Source organism: Heterocephalus glaber, unplaced genomic scaffold (genome assembly GCF_053883595.1).
Source record: "Heterocephalus glaber isolate CG9 unplaced genomic scaffold, H.glaber_assembly_v1.0 deba00000122, whole genome shotgun sequence".
Taxonomy (NCBI): Eukaryota; Metazoa; Chordata; class Mammalia; order Rodentia; family Bathyergidae; genus Heterocephalus; species Heterocephalus glaber.
The window spans coordinates 57,790,735-57,812,698 of record NW_028258138.1 but is presented as its reverse complement, the minus strand read 5'-3'; the positions used below and the strand labels follow the sequence as shown (position 1 = coordinate 57,812,698).

The window sequence follows — 21,964 nt, the reverse complement described above, 5'->3', positions numbered from 1 at the left end:
ATATTTCAAGTTCCTTTTTAAAAAAGGTAACTCTTTGGAGTGGATAATGACCCTCAGGAGCCAGCTGTGTTTGTACAATAGATATGTAATTTGAATCAAAATAGCCTAATGTCAGAGATGCCAAGAGATGGGGAAATGGTTTGTAGTGTTAAATGCTAGAGGAAGAGATTAAAGACTTGGATAAGCCTTGGCTTTCAGAATTAGAAGGTAATCTTTGAAAGAGAAGATTAAGTCAGATGTTGAAGCATAAGACTACAAGCATTCATGGAGGGAACATTCAGTGAAGACCTTTTCTTGCTTGTCATCAGGGCATTCAAAACAGCAGTGAAGTATTGGGAAGACAGATCACTCTCAGAAACTTTGTCTGTATGACTGACTTTATGTTACCTGCCAGTCCTGTGGGCAGTCTGGGCCCCATTTTTGCTCAGACGTGAATGAACATTTCCTTACAGATCTTAGAGGTGAATCTCTGCCCATACTCACCTCTCTAAACTCTCAAATTCTGCCTCTTCTTAACTACGTAATGAGCCACATCCTGTAACAAGCAAGTACAGTTGTTATCAAGAAAGTGTTTTCTGCTGTCTTTGTATTTGGGCAATTTAAGATCTAAAGAAGTGCCATTTTATACTAAAACAGAAACACTAAACTTGCTGGAAGATAAGTTAGGTAGGACTCTTGAAGACACTGGCATAGGAAAAGACTTTATGAACAAAACCTCAGTAGCATGGGAACTAGCACAAAGAATCAACAACTGGGATCTCATCTTATTAAAAAGTTTCTGCACTGCAAGAGAAATCACCAACAGAGCTAAGAGACGACATACAATGTGCAACAAAATTTTTAGCAGCTGTACCTCAGACAAAGGTCTACTATCTAGAATATATAAAGAATTGAAAAAAATCAGACCCCCCCCCAATTCAAACACCCAATTCAAAAATGGGCATCTGAAATGAACAGACACTTCTCAGACAAAGAAGTAAAAGCAGCAAATAAATATAAGAAAAAATGTTCAACATCACTGGTCATTTGAGAGATGCAGATGAAAACAACACAGATTCGACCTCACCCCAGAAAGAATGGCTACTATCAAGAGATCAACCAATAACAAATGCTGGCAGGGGTGTGGAGAGAAAGGAACCCTTCTCCATTGCTGGTGGGAGTGCAGACTGGTGCAACCACTGTGGAAGTCAGCATGGAGATACCTCAAAGAACTAGGGCTAGAGGTCCCATTTGACCCAGCTATTCCCCTGCTGGGTATCTTCCCTAAAGAATTAAAAGAATCAGACCACAGTGATATATGTGTATTCATGTTTATAGTGGCACAGTTTGTAATATCTAAAGCTTGGAAACAGCCCAAGTGCCCATCAACTGGAAAATGGATAAAGAAGATGTGGTTTTTAAAAATATATGGACTACTACTCAGCCATAAAGAATGAGAAACTAGAGACATTTACAGCTAAATGGATGCATATTGAGGTGATACTCTTAAGGGAAATAAATAGGACACACATGTGTAAATACCAAATACTTTTCTCTAGTGAGAGAAACTGAAAGTGTAAATAAGGATTAAAATGATTAAAATGAATAATTGATAATTTGAAATAGGAAAAGGTCCAAAGGTGTAGGGGTGGTTGGAGGGGAAGGGGAAAGGAAAAATTATGAGAAAAGAAAAAAATGGAAATGAAATCTATGTAAATAGGGAAGGATGGAGGTGGTGAAGGGTGCACAGGTAATGGGGAAAAAAATAAGAACCAAGATACATCATGTACAGGTACAAGCAGCCAATGATAAATGTAAACATATTGTATACCTAAAATGTACCAATAAAAGAATTTTTTGAAAAGTACCATTTTATTTGTAAACTTCTGGTGGCCATTCATAAAATACCTATTACCGTATTTTAATGTGTCTTCCTTATGTAAGACTGAGGGCCTTACCAAATGCTCCAAGGAGCTGACTGCAGTGAAGAACACCCAAGAAGGAACACAATGGACAAGTTGGAAAGTAAAACAGACCTTTATTAGTCTGGCCAGATGGCACTCTCAAAGCAAAGTAGCTTAGACAGGCAACTGGCTCAGAGTCTGAGGATGTTTTTATAGGGGGTTGCAGGGGAAGTTAGCAAGCAGAACTTACAGAAAAGAGAAAAAAATGTTGATGGTCAAAAGATGTTTGCAGATTGTCTTATAGATAGCTGTGTCCGGAACATCGGTTTTGGACAAACAAGGAGATGGGTAATTCACTTAGGAACTCTATGTTTGTTACAGACTTTATCTTGTGTCCCAGAACTAACAAGCATCTTTAACCATTAACTCACATTCAATCACAATTGGGGCTAGGGGAGTTTTATGATTACAAAGTTATGCAGTCCCACACTTATAGTCAATGTCTGTGTAAAAAATCCCAAATCCCCATTAACTTTTTTACCATAGGTGGAATTAAGGAAGGAATTTGGTTCATTAAGAGCCTAAGTCAGAAAGCAAGGGTAAATTCAGAATGTCTTAAATCAGTAAACTAAGGATACAGAGGGCCATTTAGCTTACAGACAAGGTCTTAGTAGAAGAAGAAAAGCAGATTTGAATGTCTCTCATCTCTTTTCTGTCACTGTGGTGCCAACATTTTTAAAAAATAAATTTATTGAAATAAAATTTACAGATTATTCATTCACTAAATGTTTGGCAGTGGTTTTAATACATTGAACAAAACTTAGTATCATCTAATTTTAGACAATTTTCAACATTCCCAGAAGAAGCCTTGTGTTCATCAGCACTCCATCCCCTTCTCTTTCCCACCAGCCCTAGGAAATGACTGAGCTACTTTATCTCTGCATACATTTGCCTATTTCAGCCATTTCAGATAAATGGGATCACATGGTCTTTTGTGTGACTTGTGTGGTCTTTTGTGTCTGGCTTCTTTCACTTAACACATTTTTGAGGTTCATTTATGTTGTGGCATTTACAAATATTTCATTTCTTTTTATTGCTGAATAATATTCTATTATAGGGAAAATTTTGTTTATCTACTCATCAGTTGATGGTGATTTGGGTTGTTTACTATTTTGGCCATTATGACAATGCTGCTACAACCATGGATGTGAAGTTTTTGTGTGGATGTGTATTTTCTTTTTTTGAGGGGGTATATATCTAAATATATCCAAGAATAGAATTGTCAGATCATATGGTAACTCTATGTTTAGCATTTAGAGAAAGTGATGAACTGGTTTTCAAAGCATCTACATCATTTTACATTCCTACCAGCAGTCCATAAGTGTTATAATTTCTCCAATCTTCACTAACAAGTTTTATCTTTTTTCATCATAACCATTCTTGTGGGTTTGAAGTGGCATCTTAATATGATTGTTATGGGCATTTCCCTAATAATAATGATTTTGAAAATCATTTTATATACTGATTTGTCATTTGTATATTTTCTTTAAAGAGATATACATTTCTCGAACCTTTTGTCTATCTTTATTTGGGCTGTATGTTGCCTTTTCATTATTGAGTTATAAGAGCTGTTTTTAACCTTCAGATATAAGTTCCTTATTAGATAGGAGACTTACAGATATTTTATCTTAGTCTGTGAATAATCTTTCATTTTCTTGATGGTGTCTAATACCATTTTATTAGGCCTTCTGAGAATGTTGTCCAAAATTGTGATCCCATTCTCCAAAACTACTTTTTATTCAATAGCATAAATATACTATGGATATTGTGTAGATTTTAAAAGAAATTGTAGGAAGAAGAGCATTCACAGCATTAATGCAGGTAGAAAGAGGATGGGGTTGTCCTGCTCATCGTTCCAAGATGTAATTAAGGTCCCCTTCCCAAGCTTCACCATGTATCTTTCCTGACTCTAGCTTTCTGCTTCTTCATTTCACATCCAATGACATTTAGTCTTTGTTACATTAAGAGAGGCAATAAAGCTAGTGGGTATAAAACACTGGTTAATGAAGAAAGTATGTAGTTAAAAAGGTATAAAAATAAAATCAGGGCTAAGAGGAGGATTTTGAAGATGTAGAGAATTGATTATGGTATGTTCTTGTTTGAAAGCAAAGAGGAATTCTTTGAAGCATAAAAATAGAAGAGACTAAAAAGAAAAGGAATTGCTGGTAGAATAATGTGAAAGAAGCCTGTGGGGAGGAATTGGACCAAGACTATGAAGAGTGTGAGAATTTTGAAAGGAAGAAGCCATCACCATTTGAGAGTAAATGGGGCAATCACTTGACACAAAAATTTATATATCTAGGAAAAGTGTTCCAGAAAGAGTATTAACAAACCTTTGAAAAGAATCCCAAGAAACTATTCAATAGCAGCAATGCGCTTCATATTAGTCAAGATATTAGTATTTGCTGAGCAGCTACCATGTCCAATAGCTTTTGGGGACCCACAAGTCAGCCACTTCAGTGACTGAGTAACTTACATGAACCTTTTATTCCCCATCAATGTCCTTAAAGGTTCCTAATCTTGCTGACGCAGAAATTCCCTTCTGGCTTCAAATGCCTGGTGGCTGATTACTAAAATCCCTGCAGACCTGTGGTTAGCATTCTCTCTGTCTTCAAAAGCTGAGTTTCAGACATGTTAGTAGCTAGCAGATTTCCCAGAGGAGAGATAATCCCACATGTTGATGTTAGGCTGACCTGGTTCTGTCTCCTCCTTTTAGAAGTTTCTTCTTTATAACATTCCAAAAGCTTTCCTTTTGTGTTCCTTTATAAGTAGATATTTGAACAAATGTTACCTGACAGAGGGAGAGCAGACGAACCTGGAAGTATTTCTAATCTATTTTCCAAAATCTTTTCTGATCCTCCCTCAGATGTACTCAGGTCTCTCCTCTGTGACCCTAAACCCTTCCAAGCAGCTTCCAGTGTATCAGAAAGAAGTCATGGCTGCCTACAGAGGGAAGAGGCACTCAGAAGCTCCCCCTCACATCTCTGCTGTTGCTGACAATGCCTTTCAGGTTAAGCTTCACAGTGAGTGACTGCCCATAAAATGAAAAGTAGAAACATTTGTTCTACTTTTCCTGTATGTCACCAAGAGACACAGAAGCATTGTGAGCAGGGCATGGCCTTTGCAGCTATCTAATCCCTTGATGGCTATGTTTCCTTCTGGATAAAATGTGGCCAAAATAGTACCCCCTCCTAGGGTTACTGGAGTGATTAGCTTGCACTTCAAAGTGAAATAATACATTTATAGTTCTGTGGCCAGTGGCTGGCCCAGAGTGAGCCCCTGTAGATTTCAGCTTTTATCACAGATAGCATCTACCATACTCTGTGACATAAAGAAGTGATTCTGTAGATATTGCACAATGATTCTTAAAAGCCTTGAAATGACAAAATATCACCCACTAATTGTTTACCACTTGTATTTAGTACAAGAAAACAACTCTAGAATTTAGACGTACAAGAACATCTTGTATGTAGGGACAAGAAAAAAATGTATTTTATTCTTTATCTTTTAAATGGTGTTTTTTTCACTAATTGTAAATGAAGCAAATCCTTTCCCTTGTGTCTGACGTTAAACTGCAGGCATGGAAACCATATAAACTCATGACAATATGTAAGCCTCTAGCATCAGAATATTTTGGCATTTTTCCATTCTTTTGTAGATTGAGAGAATCACATGCAACTTTACTTATTTATTTCTGGGATACTAGGTGTCCAATCTAGGGCCTTACACAAGCTAAAAAAGCACTGTATCACTGTGCTACATCTCAACCCCTCTAGATTTAGAGAATTGCTCTATTCTCTCCACACATTTGCCATGTTTTTCTTTTGAGCATGAACTAAGTTTCGATAGAAATAAATACCTACATTTCACTGAAAATAAAACTTAAATTTGACATGTTTTAACTTGTTTGCTCTTTAAATACAGAGCACATTCTTGGAAGAATAAGACACTCCACAAATTGTCATAATGCTTTAGTCAGCGCTTCCTCCCAATATGGTGCCTCCATCATTTAAAGAGACCCTTTAAAAACCACAGTGCACAAGCTGGGCTCAAGCACCTTGCTAGTGGAGAGAGTTCCCAAATGATCCCTAATGATCACCTTCAAAGGCCTCTGGACCGGCTGATTAGGAAGAGAAGCTGAAAGCCCACTGGATATAGCTATGGAACAGACAGCATGCTGTTGTGGGCAGCCAGACTGGGGATAGCCACTGTATAGTAAGCAATGAGAACTAAAAAATTTAGAGGAAGAAGAAAAGAGTTTTAAAAGAAAGGAAGGAAAGGACTACAGTCATACCTGATTTCATGTTAATCTTAAATTTAAAAAATAACAAACCACAGGGCAGAGGTATGTCAGCAAGTGACTGAACCCCAAGAAGCTATGAAGCCCCAGAAAGTGCTCAAGTCTTTAGCCTTCCTGTGCAATGATGATGCCACCTTGTGTTGCACTCTCTAGTGGCTTCTGCTATCTCACAAAGGATTGTGGGGTCTCAGGATCTTAGAACTAGATGGGGAGATAGAGTTCAGCTCCATATAGAAAGGATAGGCTGTTTTCTAGAATTTCGAAGGATTCTTTGATACTTTGGGTTGTGAGGCTACAAATTCTCTACTATCTCCTTCCCACATTAGAAAGTTACCTGGTTCCCAAAGAGGAAGCCTAAAGCACAACTTCTTGGTGACATGATTGATAGGTCCTCTTCAGGGAAGAGGGCTCAATTTAGCCATGTAGTAGCCTTAATACTAGAGAATCTCATGAAGAGTTGGCAATGAAAAATGTGATTTTTCCTAGTGGAGGTACTGTCCTGCTTTTTATCAAAACATTCATGAAGAAGAGTCTTCTTGATTTTATAAAAATCCTTGATATTTTTGAACTCTAGATTTTTTCCTGATGCTGTTTTTTTCAGCCTTGAAAGAATTTCCTTTTCTCCCAACCAATTAACTGTCTATATATCTTCAGCTTCCTTTGGAAGTTTTCATTTTTCTATGACATTTTCCTTGCTTACCTCAGCGCATGTGATCAGAACCAACCAATTCATTGAATTGATAATTAGAACTTCTTTAGTGTGTCACTGAATTTCAAATCACAAGGGAGCATCTGGTGCTGGAAAGTCTGTGAACATAAAACATTGTGTATGTTATCTAATATTTTGCCAACATAGACATATGAATGAATCAGGAAAATGCCAGTATGTGTTCATATATCGTGACAGGAATTGTGATATGGCACTGTCCACCAAATGATGAGGGATCTGTTGTAACACTTTATCAGGAGTAAAGAAGTAGAAAGAACCTCAGAACTACTAGTGAAGCTTAGAAAAGTCTTACTTTCTATCTTTTACTTCTTGAGAGGATTATCATGTGCTCTAAACCAATACTGTGAAACAGGAATTACATAATTGGTTTCAGATCTGCTTCAAGGGGCATTTTTCAGCCTGGTCTCTGGTGTTTGGAACCTCTGGTGGTTATACCCTTAAGACCCAGACCATCTTACTTGAAGGCTAGGGTCACCAGTGCCTTGAATGGCCACTTTTGATATTTCTGAATCTTGAACAACAGTGTGATGTCACATTCCCACAAATATACACTGACAAAAATCAGCTTCCTTTACCCTTATATTCTGTATTAAATCTCAGATACCTGATGGAAGAAAACTTCAACCTTAATCTTGTTCTGAAAATCTTTGCCTTCTTTCTATATTTAATTTTTAAAATCTTTGGTGTTTTTTTCTCTTGGAAGCATTTTTCTGATGCTGAGATCAAACCCAGGGGCTTCAATCTGAGATACTTCAATCCACCCCTAAGATATCCCCAGCCCATTAGGAACTTTTAATGTAGCCTATTTTGTTTAGCTCCAATTATGAAGATAGCTATTCCTTGAAAACTCTGATCCAAAATAAAATTAAGTAATAATGAATGGAACTCAAAATCAATGAGTTATCAAGCTGTTCTCCCTCTCATCTTTCCACATCTAAATCTGTTATTTTGCTTTTTTCACTTTGATCTTGGATTTGGCTTGCTGTTTCTGAAAAGTATATCAAAACAGCCATCTGGTCCAATTTTTAAACTATACATAGTTTTCTTTTCAACCATCCCACTCATGAATTTGACAAATTTCTTTTGGTATCATTGAACTCTATTATTCACTAGATATAACTAGATATAACTTTGTTTTAATATCCGTTTTAAAATTTTTGGGTTTTTAGTGCATATTAATTCACTTGGTATCATCATCAAATCTTATGATACATGATGCATATAGCACTTCTATGAAAACCTTTGCTCATGTAGTTCTTTTACTTCAAAGACAGTGGACCTACATTAAATAGAGGGGATATATATTTATAAACATATGGGTGATTTAATACCAGGTACTAAGTACTTATTCCTTTTAAATGACCCTTTGAGGATGAATGGAAAATAATGAAGCCCTCGGGCAATGTGGCTGCTAGGTGGTAATTTAGGCTCACTCTGTGTAGATGACCATTTTTGTTCATCCACCTGAGAGTGCATGATTCAAATTCAAAAACACTATCATTACAAGTACTGGTTTCATCTCAACCTCTAGCTTACTCAAGTATAGTAGGAAGCAAAATTTTAATTTACTATGGCAAGAATGTGATGTATTATTTCAAGATAAATTTTTAGGTATAAGGATTACATGGGAAGAGAAGAAATTAACAAGGGGGAAATATATGTGATTAAGTTTGCCAGCATGCAGACAAACTTAATCCCATATATAATAATTTTTATTGTTGTTTATTTTGGTGAATAATCATTTTCTTTTCCTTCAGGTCAATGCCAACCAAAATAGAAGTGTGACAGATAACTGAGCTCCAACATATATTCATAGGTTCAGCATCAACTAAGCCAGACTCTTTGAACCTGACTGATCTTGACTTTTTTTCATCTTTCTTCCAAATAATATTTTATAACCAAATCTGAAAACAGGTGTGGTTGTTGCTTATCAAAACAAGAATAGTATGAATCAGGAGATGGAAGACTTGCCACATTATAGAATTCTGCTAAGAACTTAATCAGCTATACTACTCTTACATGCATCTCAAGAGATTTTACAAAATTCAATCAGGGAAGTGAATCCTATCTTGGAAACATTTTCAAATACCAAAACCCTGAGAAATGACAACTTATATTTTATTACATTTTACTGATTTGCTATACTTTCTCCCTCATAATTTCCTGTACTCCCTGTAACAAGTTAATTTAGAAAGTATTTCTAATTCACTACATATAAATGTTTCTACTGTCACATATGACCTCCCTAAATTTACAGATTTTTTTTTTAACTGGGGATTTTTGTTATTGGGAGAAAATATTTTCTAAAGTAGATTTTGATAATTAGAAATGTCATGACAGAGGATGAATTTAAATTTCAAAACCCAGTTTCACAATTCCATTTTATGCCAAGAATGAGTGTCTGGGAGCCATTATACAATTTAAAAGGATATTTGCAGAAAGCTTCCTATCTGAGTCTCTGTGCATAATAAAATAACAGCCACATGCTGATTTGCCTAATTTCCTTCCAAAGCTTTAGAGCTCCTCTGCCCACATTTCTGTTTGCTTTCAACATTTGGCTTGTCTAGCAGGTGCTAACACAGGCGCATAAAATGACTGCTAGCTTTGGGATTTGTTAGAACACTAAAGCTTTTCTGATGGGAAGTAAAGCTTTTCAGAAAGCTGAAAAGAAAAGAAGGAAAAGGAAAATAGAGAAGGAGAGGGAAAAAGGAAATTTTGAAAAGGAAAGACTAAAAGACAAAGATAAGGCAGAAAAGAAAGAACAACAAGCAGAAAGATGAAGAAGGATGGAAAGCAACTGCAACAGAGCAACAAGTTTGAACAACAGAAAAGCAAACAATAAGAAGCAAATGTACATAAAGTGGATAGAAGGAAGGAACAGAGAATGAATGAAAAGAAGTCCCCAAAATAAAAACAATCACATTAAATTTTTTTCAGTTATTTGACATCTGTGTGCTACATGCATTTGTATGGATGTGTGTACATGTATATGTATCGAGTGTGTGGTTTTGTGTGTGGCTCCCATTTTCCTACATTTTTAACTTGCCAGTTCCACTGGCCCTGCCCTACTGTGGTGCCTTCCTGGCACAGGCTGACCTCCACTAGGCTGCCTACTGCTCTGCTGCCACATCCTCCTCCTGCAGGCTCTCCCTGCCACTGGACAGCCTCCTCAACTCCATGTGGGTGTGGTCACTTCTGAACAGCCTTTTGCACAGCTACATCCTGCCTATGGTTTTTTTATTTAGAAGGGAGAAGAGCTTCTCACCTATCACTTATGCCAAGCTGTGTTTTGAGACATAATTCAGATCATATCACTCCTCTGCCTCAAACTTCCCTATGTCTCCAGAGCACACATGAAATAAAATCCTACTTTTGCCTGTGTTCTTCATGCCATGGGGCCTTTCTCTCTTCCCTCCCCTCTAGTGTTGGAAATTGAACCTAGAAACTCACATATGCCAGGTAAGCACTCTGACACTGAGCTATGTCTCCAGCCCTTGTTTATCTTAGATTTCTTTTTGTATACCCTTGACTGGTAAGCTGCCACATAACTATCTTTTCTTCTGATTTCAAAACATGCCAGACTTTCCTGTGTTAGAGATGTTGCAGTATCCACTTACCCTATGGAATATACACTTCTTAGGGGTCAAGGTCATGACTATTTTTCTTGTGTGGCCTCTAAGGCTAACAAGGTTTTGGGTCATAGCGCATGTTCAGTGAATATTTGTTAAACGACTCAGTGTATGAATGAAGAAGTAGTTGGGTGGATATTATTATCCCTATTTTTAGAGAGGAACATCTTTATCTATATTTCATCTATCCAGATTTGCATAAAATTCTGCTTGATTTACCAGCAATCTAAAGAGAGAAACTACCACATATTTTATCAAATTATGCCTGGAAGAATAGTAAGAACTTCATTGTATGTATAAAATTCTGAAGCTCAGGGTCATTACAGAACAAGAGAAAGAAACAGATTTCAGGGGCTAAAAAGTGCTGTTTTGGTCTTTTAACCCTTTCAGACCTCAGTTTATTCATCCTACAAGCCAGAGCATTGAACCAATGCTCAATAAGTTTGTATTGATAGAGAATAAATGGCAACACTATTTTTAATTTGATAGTAAAAGGAAGAATGTTTAGAGGTGGGTAGGATGCCCAGAGTGCATATGTGTGCACATGCCTGTGTGTGTGTGTGTGTGTGTGTGTAAAAGTGCTAGACAATTTAAGACCTTAAATGATTACAGCCACATGTGTTGTAGAGACAAAAGGGTAGAGGAGAGATACATCCCCATGGTTTATGTTGGTCAGCAGGAGATTTATAAAAAAGAGGAGTTAGGCTGAGATATGAAGAATAGAAAGAAGAGTTAACCAAACACAACCAAGTGTGAGGGTATTTCCAGAAGGAGGGACAGTGTACACAATACCAGGAAAGGGCAAATCAAGAGCAGGAACAGAATTCTCAGCAGACTGAGGGAAAAGATTTGCACAGAGGAATAGTGGAGATTTTATTCTGATGGTTTCTCCACTCAGGGAGTAGGAGGCAGTGTGTGTTGTGGAGGTTAATTGGGGTAATAGAAAGACATTCATCCTACCTAGGATGGTGTGGAGGATAAGGAAGCTGGTACGATGGCAGGATGCCCTACAAGCAGAAACATTAGAGGGAAGTGATGGCATTTTCCTAGTGTGAGGTGAGAAGACAGTTGCTGAAGTCCTGTTTGTGGGCATGGAGGGAATAAAAATAGATTTTTGGAAGAATAGGCAGGTCTTGGCAATGGCTGGATGTGGGAATGAGGGAGAGTGATGACTCAAAAATATTACTGACAAAACAAATTTCATGTACTCATTCAAGAGATATTTATTGCGGGACTGTTCTGTGTACAGGAAGGCACCACTGTCTAAGCATGAGGGATAGAGTGTTGAACTGACAGGCAGGTCTCTGCCCCCTGAGTTTCTATTCTAGAACAGAAGACAGGCAGTAATTAAGGAAACAATTTCAGAGTGGGAGCTCTCTGAAGACTAAGTAGAGTCAGGGCTTGTGGGCTTGTGGGTGGTGATTGTGTATTTAGGTAGAGAGACAAGGCAGTCACTCTAGGGAAGGCAATATTTATGCAGATACTCGAACGAGTAAAAGAGTGAATAGGAAAAATGCCCAGGGATAACATTCTAGTAGGAGGAAATGGTGAGTACAGAAGCTTTTAGGAAGGAATATATTCTGTTTATTTTTGGAGTAACAAAAACGTCCACTGTGGATGGTGGAGTGGAGAGAGCAATATAGGGTGAGGTGGGCAGGATCCAGATCATATAGCACCTCACAGGCCATGACAGAGAGAATGTAAATTGTTTTTTAAGTGCTATAGGAAGCCATTGGAAGGGGAGGGATGATAAGCTGATTTGTTCACATTTGAGGTAAGCCACTGAGGACAGGAGAAGTCCCACAGCAGTAGATCTGGGCTGAGGCTGCAGGTCAAAGCTAGCACATTGATGGGAACAGCTCCCTCCCTCCATTATGTGCAGATGAGGCATGGTATAAATATGGCAGCATTTGAAGACCTGCCCTTCAGCTCCAAAGTGCACTCACTAGATGGGGAAAGCTCTGCATACTAGATAGATAGATAGATAGATAGATAGATAGATAGATAGATATAATATATAATATATATGTATTGTTTGTTTGTTTGTTTTGGTTTGGCTTTTTTGTTTTGCTATGAGTACTATTGATATTGAAGTAGCTGAACCTCTTTACTTCCCTCATTTCACTCAAACCAGGAACAGGGTATTGGTATTCCATTCATTAGATTTGTCAAATCTTACTCTCTGTGTGTGAATTTCTACTCTGTCAGAAAATCTAATATGTATGGTTTAATATAGAAACCAATTCTGACCTCATGACTTTTTGAGCACCTGTGATTACTACTATGTAGAACCCCCTCCCCCCCAAGCCTTTCTAGGAAAATTCCTGCATCTTTAGGTCTGCTCAGATCAATTACTGTGCAAAGTCTGCCATCTGGTGGTTTATTTTGGGTATTGTTAGTCTACCTGTTTTCAACATCCATTGTTTTGAATTTTTTGTTTTCGTTGTTTTGTTTTGTTTGGCATTGCTGGAAATCAAATCTGGGGGTGCCTTACCACTGAGCTACACCCCCAGCCTGTTTTGTGTTATTTGTCATTTTAAGACAGGGTCTTGCTAAACTGCCCAGGAGAGACTCAAACTTGTAATCTTCCTGCCTCAGCCTACCTAAATACTTGAATTACAGGCATGCACCACCACACCCAGCTTTAGGGAACTACTGCTTCCTCCCCCTCCTCCTCCTTCTCCTTCTCCTCCTCCCCCTTCCCCTTCTTCCTCTTCTCCTCTTCCCCTTTCCTTTTTCCCTTTCCTCCTCCTCCTTCCTTTTCCTCTTCCCATGGTTCTCCCTCTTCCTCTTCCCCTCCTCTTCTCCTCCTCTCCTTCAGCTAGAGATTGAACCCAGGACTTTGGCACTGAGTTACATCCCCAGCTCTTTTTTGGAGGGGGAAAGTTCTTACAAAATCGCTGAGTTGCCCAGATTGAGTTTGAACTTGCAATCCTCCTGTCTCAGCCTCCCAGAGTGCTGGGTTTATGAGCATGCACCACCACTCCTGGCTTGGGCAACACTTTCAAAGATGATCTGGAACTCATTCTATCCTTGTCAAACAGGAGCTTCGCAGTGTCCTAAAAATTGATATTAAAAAACATATATTAGCAATACAAGTATGTCCAAGTTTCTTAACCTATGAGAATTTGTCCATACTACCGATGAATTGATGGAAAATCACAGCCTATAGGCTAGCAGCAGCTAAAGGAGCAGAGGAAGTGAGGTGATGAACCACTCTGGGGCCAGCCCCCATCCAGCCTCTATGTCACCATGGGTCCACCTTGTCTCCTTTGCTCTCAGTTGAGTCTGATCTGTATTCCATGCATGGCTAAGACTCACTTCCTTGGTGCACTAAGAGATAGCTCCTTCAAAATGCTTTAGTTCTTAATGCCATCTCTATAGGTTGGTCCTACACGTACCTTCCACCTCCTCTCCTTATTGTATGCAATCTTGTTATTCAGATGGTGTATAAGCTCCAGGAGGATAAGACAGTGACCAAGAAGTCCTTGCCTTTTGGAATCCTTGACATTTTGCCTTGTAGCCTAAGTACTTGGTTTGTACATTGTGTGACAATCCTGCATAGTAAAGGAATGGAATATGGGAAAATATTTACACCCTTTATATATTATAAGGGGGTGACAGCAACACTATTTAAGGAACTCAAACAGCTCAAGAAAACAAACTGATTAAAAGTAGGAAAAGGACCTGAAAAAGCTTTTCTCATAAGAAGACATGCAAAAAACCAAAAGATTTGTGCAAAAAATGCTTCACTTCATTGATCACTAAGGAAATGTCAAACAAAATCACACTGAATATCATTGCATACCTGATACAATGGCTATTATAAAACAGATAAGAGACACAGAGTGTTGGTGAGGATATGGAGAAAAACACCCTTGTACACTACTAGTGGAAATGTAAATTACTACAGTGGTTATGGGAAACAGTATGAGGGTTCCCAAAAGTATTAAAGATAGAACTACTATATGATTCAGCAATCTCATCACTCAGAAGCAATAAAATCAATAGCTTGGAGAGATATCTCCATTTCCATGTTCACTACAGTGTTATCCACAATAAAGAATAGATTGTTATTAAATCAAAGTGGCCATCTACTTGAATCAAATTCAATTCAGCCTTAAAAAAGAAGGATGTCTTGTAATGTGTAACAACATAGATGAACCTGGAGGAAAACATGCTAAGTTAAAAAAGCTAGGCAAAAAAGAAAAATACCACATGATCTCATTTATATGAGAATCTAAAACAATTGTATAAGTTCAGGAGATCTATTATAAGCATAATAATCCTTGTTAATAACAATGCATCACACTTGAAAATTGGTAAGACAGCAGATTTAAATATCCTTTTTTTCTTGCACTTTATTAAATTCTTTTATTGGTACATTGTAGGTATACAACACAATTACATTTCTCATTGGGAATTGTACATTTACATAATGCATCTTGTTCTTATTTTTTCCCCATTCCTAGCCCTCCCTTCACCCCCTCCACCCTTCCCTATTTACAAAGACTTTATTTCCATTTGTTCCATTTCTCATCATTTTTCCTTTCCCTTCTTTCCTTTCCCCTGCCCCTCCCACTACCCCTACCCCTTTGGACCTTTTCTTCCTATTTTGCATTATCAATTATTCATTCTAATCATTGGTACATTTTAGGTATACAATATAATGACATTCATCACTGGAAATTTGTACCTTTACATAGTCTCTCTTGGTTCTTATTTTTCACCCTTGCCCAGCCCTCCCTTCAACCCCTCCATTCCTCCCTATTTACAAAGATTTTGTTCCTATTTTTCCATTTTCTCGTATTAATTCCATTCCCTTCTATCCTTTCCCCTAGCCCTCCCACTTCCTTCCCCTTTGCCCCTTTTCTTCCTATTTCACATCACCTATTACACATTTTAGTCCTTATTTACACTTTCAGTTCCTCACGCCAGAGAAACTATTCAGTATTTATACATGTGTGTCCTATTTATTTCATTTAAGAGTATCACCTCAGTAGGCCGGGGATTTAGCTCAGTGATTTCACTGCCTGCTGTGCAAGCGCAAGGACCCGAGTTCGATCCCCGATACCAAAAAAATAGATTTAAATATTCTTAACCCGCCATTTCGTGGATGCCCGGTTAGCGAGAGCATCTGAGGGAGCTGAGTCAGAGGGGAGCCGGAGGACCTGCTGGGACGGTTTGGATCTGAGTCTCACATTTCTAACCCCGGATCTCGAGATGTATCGTGATTCCTGCCCATTGGACTTTAAGGTCTATGTAGGGAATCTTGACAACAAGGGTAACAAGACTGAGCTGGAACGGGCTTTCGGCTATTATAGACCACTATGAGGTTTGTGGGTTGCTAGAAACCCTCCCGGTTTTGCTTTTGTTGAATTTAAGGATCCCAGAGATGCAGCTGATGCTGTCCGAGAGCTAGATGGAAGAACATTATGCGGCTGGCAAGTCAGAGTGGAACTGTCCAATGGTGAAAAAAGAAGTAGAAATCGTCGCCCTCGAGATGATTATCTATCTTAGGAGGAGTCCTGCCCCTTGCCGCAGATCTCCAGGAAGGAAAAGTTTTTCTCGCAGCTGGAGCAGGTCTCTCTCTAGAGATAGGAGGAGACAGAGATCCCTGTCTAGGGAGAGAAATCACAAGCTGTCCAGGTCCTTCTCTATCTAGGTCTCACAGCCGATCTAGGTCAAATGAAAGGAAATAGAAGACCAGTTTGCAGGAGAAGTGGTGTACAGAAATTAACTTCATTCGAAGGGAGTATGTACAGAAAATTCAAGTTTTGTTTGAGACTTTATAAGCTTGCTGCATTTTTAAGTTGTTTTAGCTGTTCACCTTTTTCTCTTGGAACAGTGATATACAAAGATGTAGTTCTCTATGGTTTGAGATGGATCATATGAGGCATGTAATACCAAGAATTGTTAGTTTACAATGTTCCCTTAAAATTAAATTTGCTTTGAACTTTAATTTTGCACAGACTAAAAATAAACCTCTAAATTCTACCCAGCTAAAGTGTAATGTTCTAATGTTACAGAAACAAAACTGGCAAAAATTGACCAAAACTTGTTTCATAGCTGGGATAATAGTGTGCACCTGTAGGTAAATGCAGTCTTAAAGCATCTGAGAACATGCTAGCAGGTAAAGATAAAGGCCGGGCATGAAACTAGGTGAGAGTGTTTTCAAAAATGGAACTAGTGTTTACCCTGGGCAATTTGCCTGGTGGTATAGAATCAGATAAATTTCAAGAAAGTTTACCTTTGCTTAGGTCACATGTTCCTTATGTGATACTTATTTGAAGACATAGCTGTTTGTAAAATTCTTCATTTGAAACCTGAGATTTCAAAATACCAATGTCTTGCCAGTTTAAGGGTACATTATAGAGCTGAACTTTTGCTTTACTGTGCAAGATTTATTTCATGCCCTCATTTGTAATGTTTTGTGAGACTCTTTGGGATTAAAGTTTTGGTTACAAATCGTTATTTTTAAAAATAAATAAATAAATAAATAAATATTCTTAACCAAAAAATACACCTGCGATAATACCTAGATTATGCCATTCCATCATGTATACCTATGTTAAAACATTATTTTGCATGCCATAAACATATCTGTAGTTTTATTTGTCAGTGTTATGTTTTGTGTCTAGATGTCTCCTCAAGGCCTAATGTGGTCGTAGGTGGGGCTTTTTTAGAGGTGGCTGAACCTAGAGTATATGACGCTGGGATTGATTCATGGTGCAATACTAGGATCAAGTGCCCTAGGATCAAGGGTGTGAGTACTATCTGCCCTCAGTAGCCTGGATAAGATAAAAGAGATAGAAAGAGCTATGGTCATCTTTTGCTGCTTTGCTACCTTCTGCTGCCATGAACTGTTCTCCTCTGTAATGCCACCTTGCTTTAGAGCCAGCCAATTATGGACGAAAAATCTCTACCACCTATGGGCTAAATAAACCTTTCCTCTTTTAACTTTGAGTGTCGGGTGGGTATTTGTCTCAACCACAAGAAAAATAACTAAGACAGTCAATTAGAAAAATAAGAATTACTTAAAAAACACAAACATACTTTAAAATTTTTATGTATTATTTTTCTACTAAAAATGCATATATTTGCCTTCAGCTTGATTTCCTTTAACCATTTTTTAATATTTTTTAAGTTTTATTAAACAGTTTTATTGACTATTATTGATTAAAAAATGAATGGCACATTTGAAGTGTACAATCTGCAAGTGTTAACATATGAATATATGTGTGAAACCATTGCCATAATCAAAATGACATGCATATTCATCAAAATATTTCCTCATGATCTTTTAAAGTTCCTCCCCTTCCCTTTCTCACCCACTGGAGTCTTTTTCTCCCAAACTGAAGCCCTGGGCAACCACTAATCTGCTTTCTGTCATGAGAGAATACATTGCACATTCTGTAGTTTTATAAGAGAATCATACAATATATACTGTTTTGTTTGGTTAATTTTATTCAGTATAATTACTTTCAAATTCTTCCATGTTGTGGTTCATTCCTTTGTTTGCTGATGAATAATCCACTGCCTGGATACTTAACAGTTTTTAACCCATTCAACTGCTGGTAGATATTTTGCTTGCTTCCAAATTGAGCTGCATGAATATTTGTGTGACCAGATTTCTTTTTGTTTTTTCTGACATCTGGGATTCAAGATAACAAATCTTCACTTCAAAGAGTTATGGATAGTAAAATAAGACCAGCTCACAGTACCTTCATCGTGTGCAGTGTTGGGCAGTAAGAGGTTGATGAAATTCTGCAGTCAGTTGAATGGGTGCCACTGACAGCCTGTCTTGGCTTCAGCCTGCATTATGTTTCCTGATGAGGTGAACCATGTCAGGTGTCCCAAATGTATCATCGGTCTGCTGCTGAACACAGTAGCTGATTTATGGATCCCCTGAAAAATGGACTGAGCCTTCTAATGGTGAAAATGTGATATGACAGAGCTACACTGCTAATGTTCCCTGGGTGTCAACCCAAGGTCTGGCTGCTTCCTAGCCTTTGAATCTCAGGCTTGTTCTTCTATAATTTTACAAAACATTTTTGTCCTCAGGCCCTCAGCCACGAATCTAGGCCAAATCTGTTTTAAAGTTTTGCCAAGACACATTAGCTGCTGCTTTTTCACACCAGTTCAAACTGCTGTAATTGAATCTGCTTTTGGATTTGGCCAGCCTGGTCTTCTCCTGGGAGGTATTAACACATGACTGACTAGTTAATAGCAAAAATTGATTGCAGAGGTTTGGGTGTAGAATATGGATTTTATTTTGGCTAGTTTGCAAGTATGCTTTAAGCAATAAGAGTAAACTGTGAATATCAGTCAATTATTTTCTCAGGCCTTGTGGATTTCTCTAAGCTGTGCAAGTGATGCTTTTCCTACTGAAGACATGCACCTGGCATCTGCAAATCCCTGTGACTTTCACATTTGTTCCTGTGGAGTAGTTGCTGTGGAGAGCTTGTGTGATGCTAAAGAATTGCTGACCGCAGAAGTAAGGTGCATTGCTTGTCTGAGCAGAGTCTGGTGGTGACAAGAGAAATGAAGGAAAGTATCTTGGCATTCTGTTTTTCTTAAGGGACCTGGGGTAGAGGCTTTGCTACTCCTGAAGGTGAAGGGCTGCTTCTGTCCAGTGTTTATTTGATGTAAAAGTGTACATTGTCAGTAGAATAACTTTGGACAGAGTTGTTCAGGAAGAGTAAAAAGAAATTTCAACTCAATATAAAGCACCTCTTTTATTTGGTGTATAGTCTTTATTTAGATTTTTTTCTATTTGGAATTGTTTTTGTATGGTATGATTATTCTGGTGGTTTTTGAAACGACAGTTTATAGTCTTACTGCATGTTATATTTTGGTTACTCAGTTTACATTTTAATTTCATCTTGTAAACATTTCAAGTGTTATTACAAACTCTTCACAAGCATCTAAATAAACACACAATACTTTATCAGGCATTTACCCTATTGCTTCTTGAGCCATTCTCCTGGTGTTAAATTTAAGCCTTCTGCTCTCCTTACCCCTATAGTGGTGAATACCTTTGAAGGTAAGTACTTTCTCAGTATATCAGATTCAGCATATGCTAGATTCCTAAAAGTGAAATTACTGGGCAAGAAATATGATTTTTTGTAGTCTCTTGATACACATTCTGAAATAGCCACTAGAAAGATTATCTCCATTTTCTCCCTTCTGGAGGGTGTTAGAACACACATCTTATGCGGTGCAGTGACCTCCTAGAATTCAGTTCTATGGTGGCATGGCTTTTCTTGTCTTCCTTTGCCAATCTTTGAAATGAGTCTGCTCTGGAATAAAACTGTGGGAATACATGTGATCACAGAAATGAAAAGCCCAACAGATATAGTGACTGCTGCTGTAACAATAAAACACAAAATAATTAACCTCATAAAGCCAGTTAGTAATCTTGAAAGGGAGGAGAGAAGCAGGGTGTTGAAAGAAAGTTTTTAAACTGCTAGAGCTGAGTCTTCTGTCTTTCTAATTCTCTTGTAAAGTGATGAGCAGTTTACTGGTGACCAAGTGCTGATGGGGCTTATTTGTGTGGGTTTGAACAGAGCTGCCACACCCAGGACCTTGGTGCTCAGTCTGTTCTCTTTCTTGCCAGCCTGCAGCCCTGTGTGGGGAGGTGGGACGTACAGCAGAGTGTGGTGCTTACCGCAGCCATTGGGAAAGAAGACAGAGCATCTGTTTCTCTTTTTGCAGCAAGCAATGGACAACTTGGGTCTTCCTGAGGAGTATGGGTGCTATAAACTCACTGGAGCCATCGCACACTTTGGAAAATGAAATTTAAACAGAAACCCAGAGAAGAGCAACTGGAAGCAGATTGCACAGAAAGCAAGAATTACTTTGAGGGCTGCCTTATATTTCTATTCAAATCCCATATCCTTGGCCCACTCCACTTTTCCTTGAAATTGAACCCATTCATTGGTTTTGGAAAATATTGAAAATAACACTATTCTTTCTGATTACCTTTCCTTACAGTTACTCTGTTATTCACCATTCTGATGTAAAATTCTTTAGCACAAGAAGAAGCCTTCCTCATTTAATAATTGACAAGCAAATGAATTTGCTAAACTTTGGTTAAATAGGATGACCTAAGACATAGTCTGCCTTTAGCACATAGACTAAGGGGAAAAACAGAAGGAAGCAGATTAGCAACATACGTACTGAGTGACATAATGAAGGTGTGAGCAAACACCTTTGGAATTTCAAAGGCGAAGAATCTTAACTCCACAGCGGTGAAACCACAGGCCTCCTTTCTTGTTGCCTTTTAACTCACATTTAAAAAATCAGTAGTCTTTCCTCTTAACCAAAAAGTTTTGAGATATCTTACAGTTAGAGTGACCAGTAAGACAGAAAACCACAGGTATGAAAAGGAGGAACCATGGGAGGGGGACGGAGGAGAGACGAAGGGGACATAAAAAGAATTGGAAAGTGTAATTTGCACGTCCAGCTCCCCGTGATGAATGCACTTACTATCTACTGCACACGTGTACTAATAAAAATGAAGAGGAACCAAATTCACTCAAGTCTTTCAACAAAATTTTAATTATTATTTTAATCGTGGATATATATATATATACATATATCATAAAGTTCATCATTTTAGCCATTTTTATGTGACAGTACATTCACATTGTTACACAGCTATCATTATTCTTTATCTCCAGGACATTTTTATCCTCCCAAACTGAAAGTCTGTGCACATTAAACAAAAATTCTGCCCTCCCTCTGCTCTAAACTCAAAAGGGACTCCAACCTTACTCTAAAGACAACCCCGAGTCCTTGTGAAAGCCTTCTTGTCCTCTGTGATACACTTCTAAACCCCTCTTTGATCCCATCTTCTGCTATTCTCTTACTCCCCCCGCTCAGCTCCCCTGACCTCAGGACTCTTCTTGGAGAATGGGAGCTGTCCTACCTCGCTGCTTTTTCTCCAACTCTTCTGCCTGGAATACTTTTCCTAGGTGTCCTCATGGGCTATTCTGTCATTTTATGAAGATGATTTCTTGGATGCTACTTCATCAAAAAAGCCTTCTCTGACCACTCCTTCCTATTCTTTACACTCGTTATTTTTCTTCATGATTCATACAACCATTTTTTAATTGACTGTCCTATTCCCCATCTCTGCCTCACCACTAGCTGCTACTAGCTGTAAGCTCCCTAAGATCAGGGACCTTCTATGGTATGTTTGCTGCTGTGTTTCTAAGTTTTAATAGGTGCCTGGTACATATTAGGTTTCCCAGTTTGTTAGGATGTAATTGCTCATAGTAGTCTCTTATAATCTTTTGTATTTCTGTAGTATCAGTTGTAATGGGCCCATTTTCATATCTGATTTTATTTATTCTCT

The 21,964-nt window shown here is 38.2% G+C and overlaps 1 pseudogene; it reads left to right on the top strand.

The window, feature by feature from the left end:
- The first annotated feature begins 15,825 nt into the window (after positions 1-15,825).
- On the top strand, positions 15,826-16,535 carry LOC101711211 (serine/arginine-rich splicing factor 3 pseudogene; annotated as a pseudogene).
- The last annotated feature ends 5,429 nt before the right edge of the window (positions 16,536-21,964 follow it).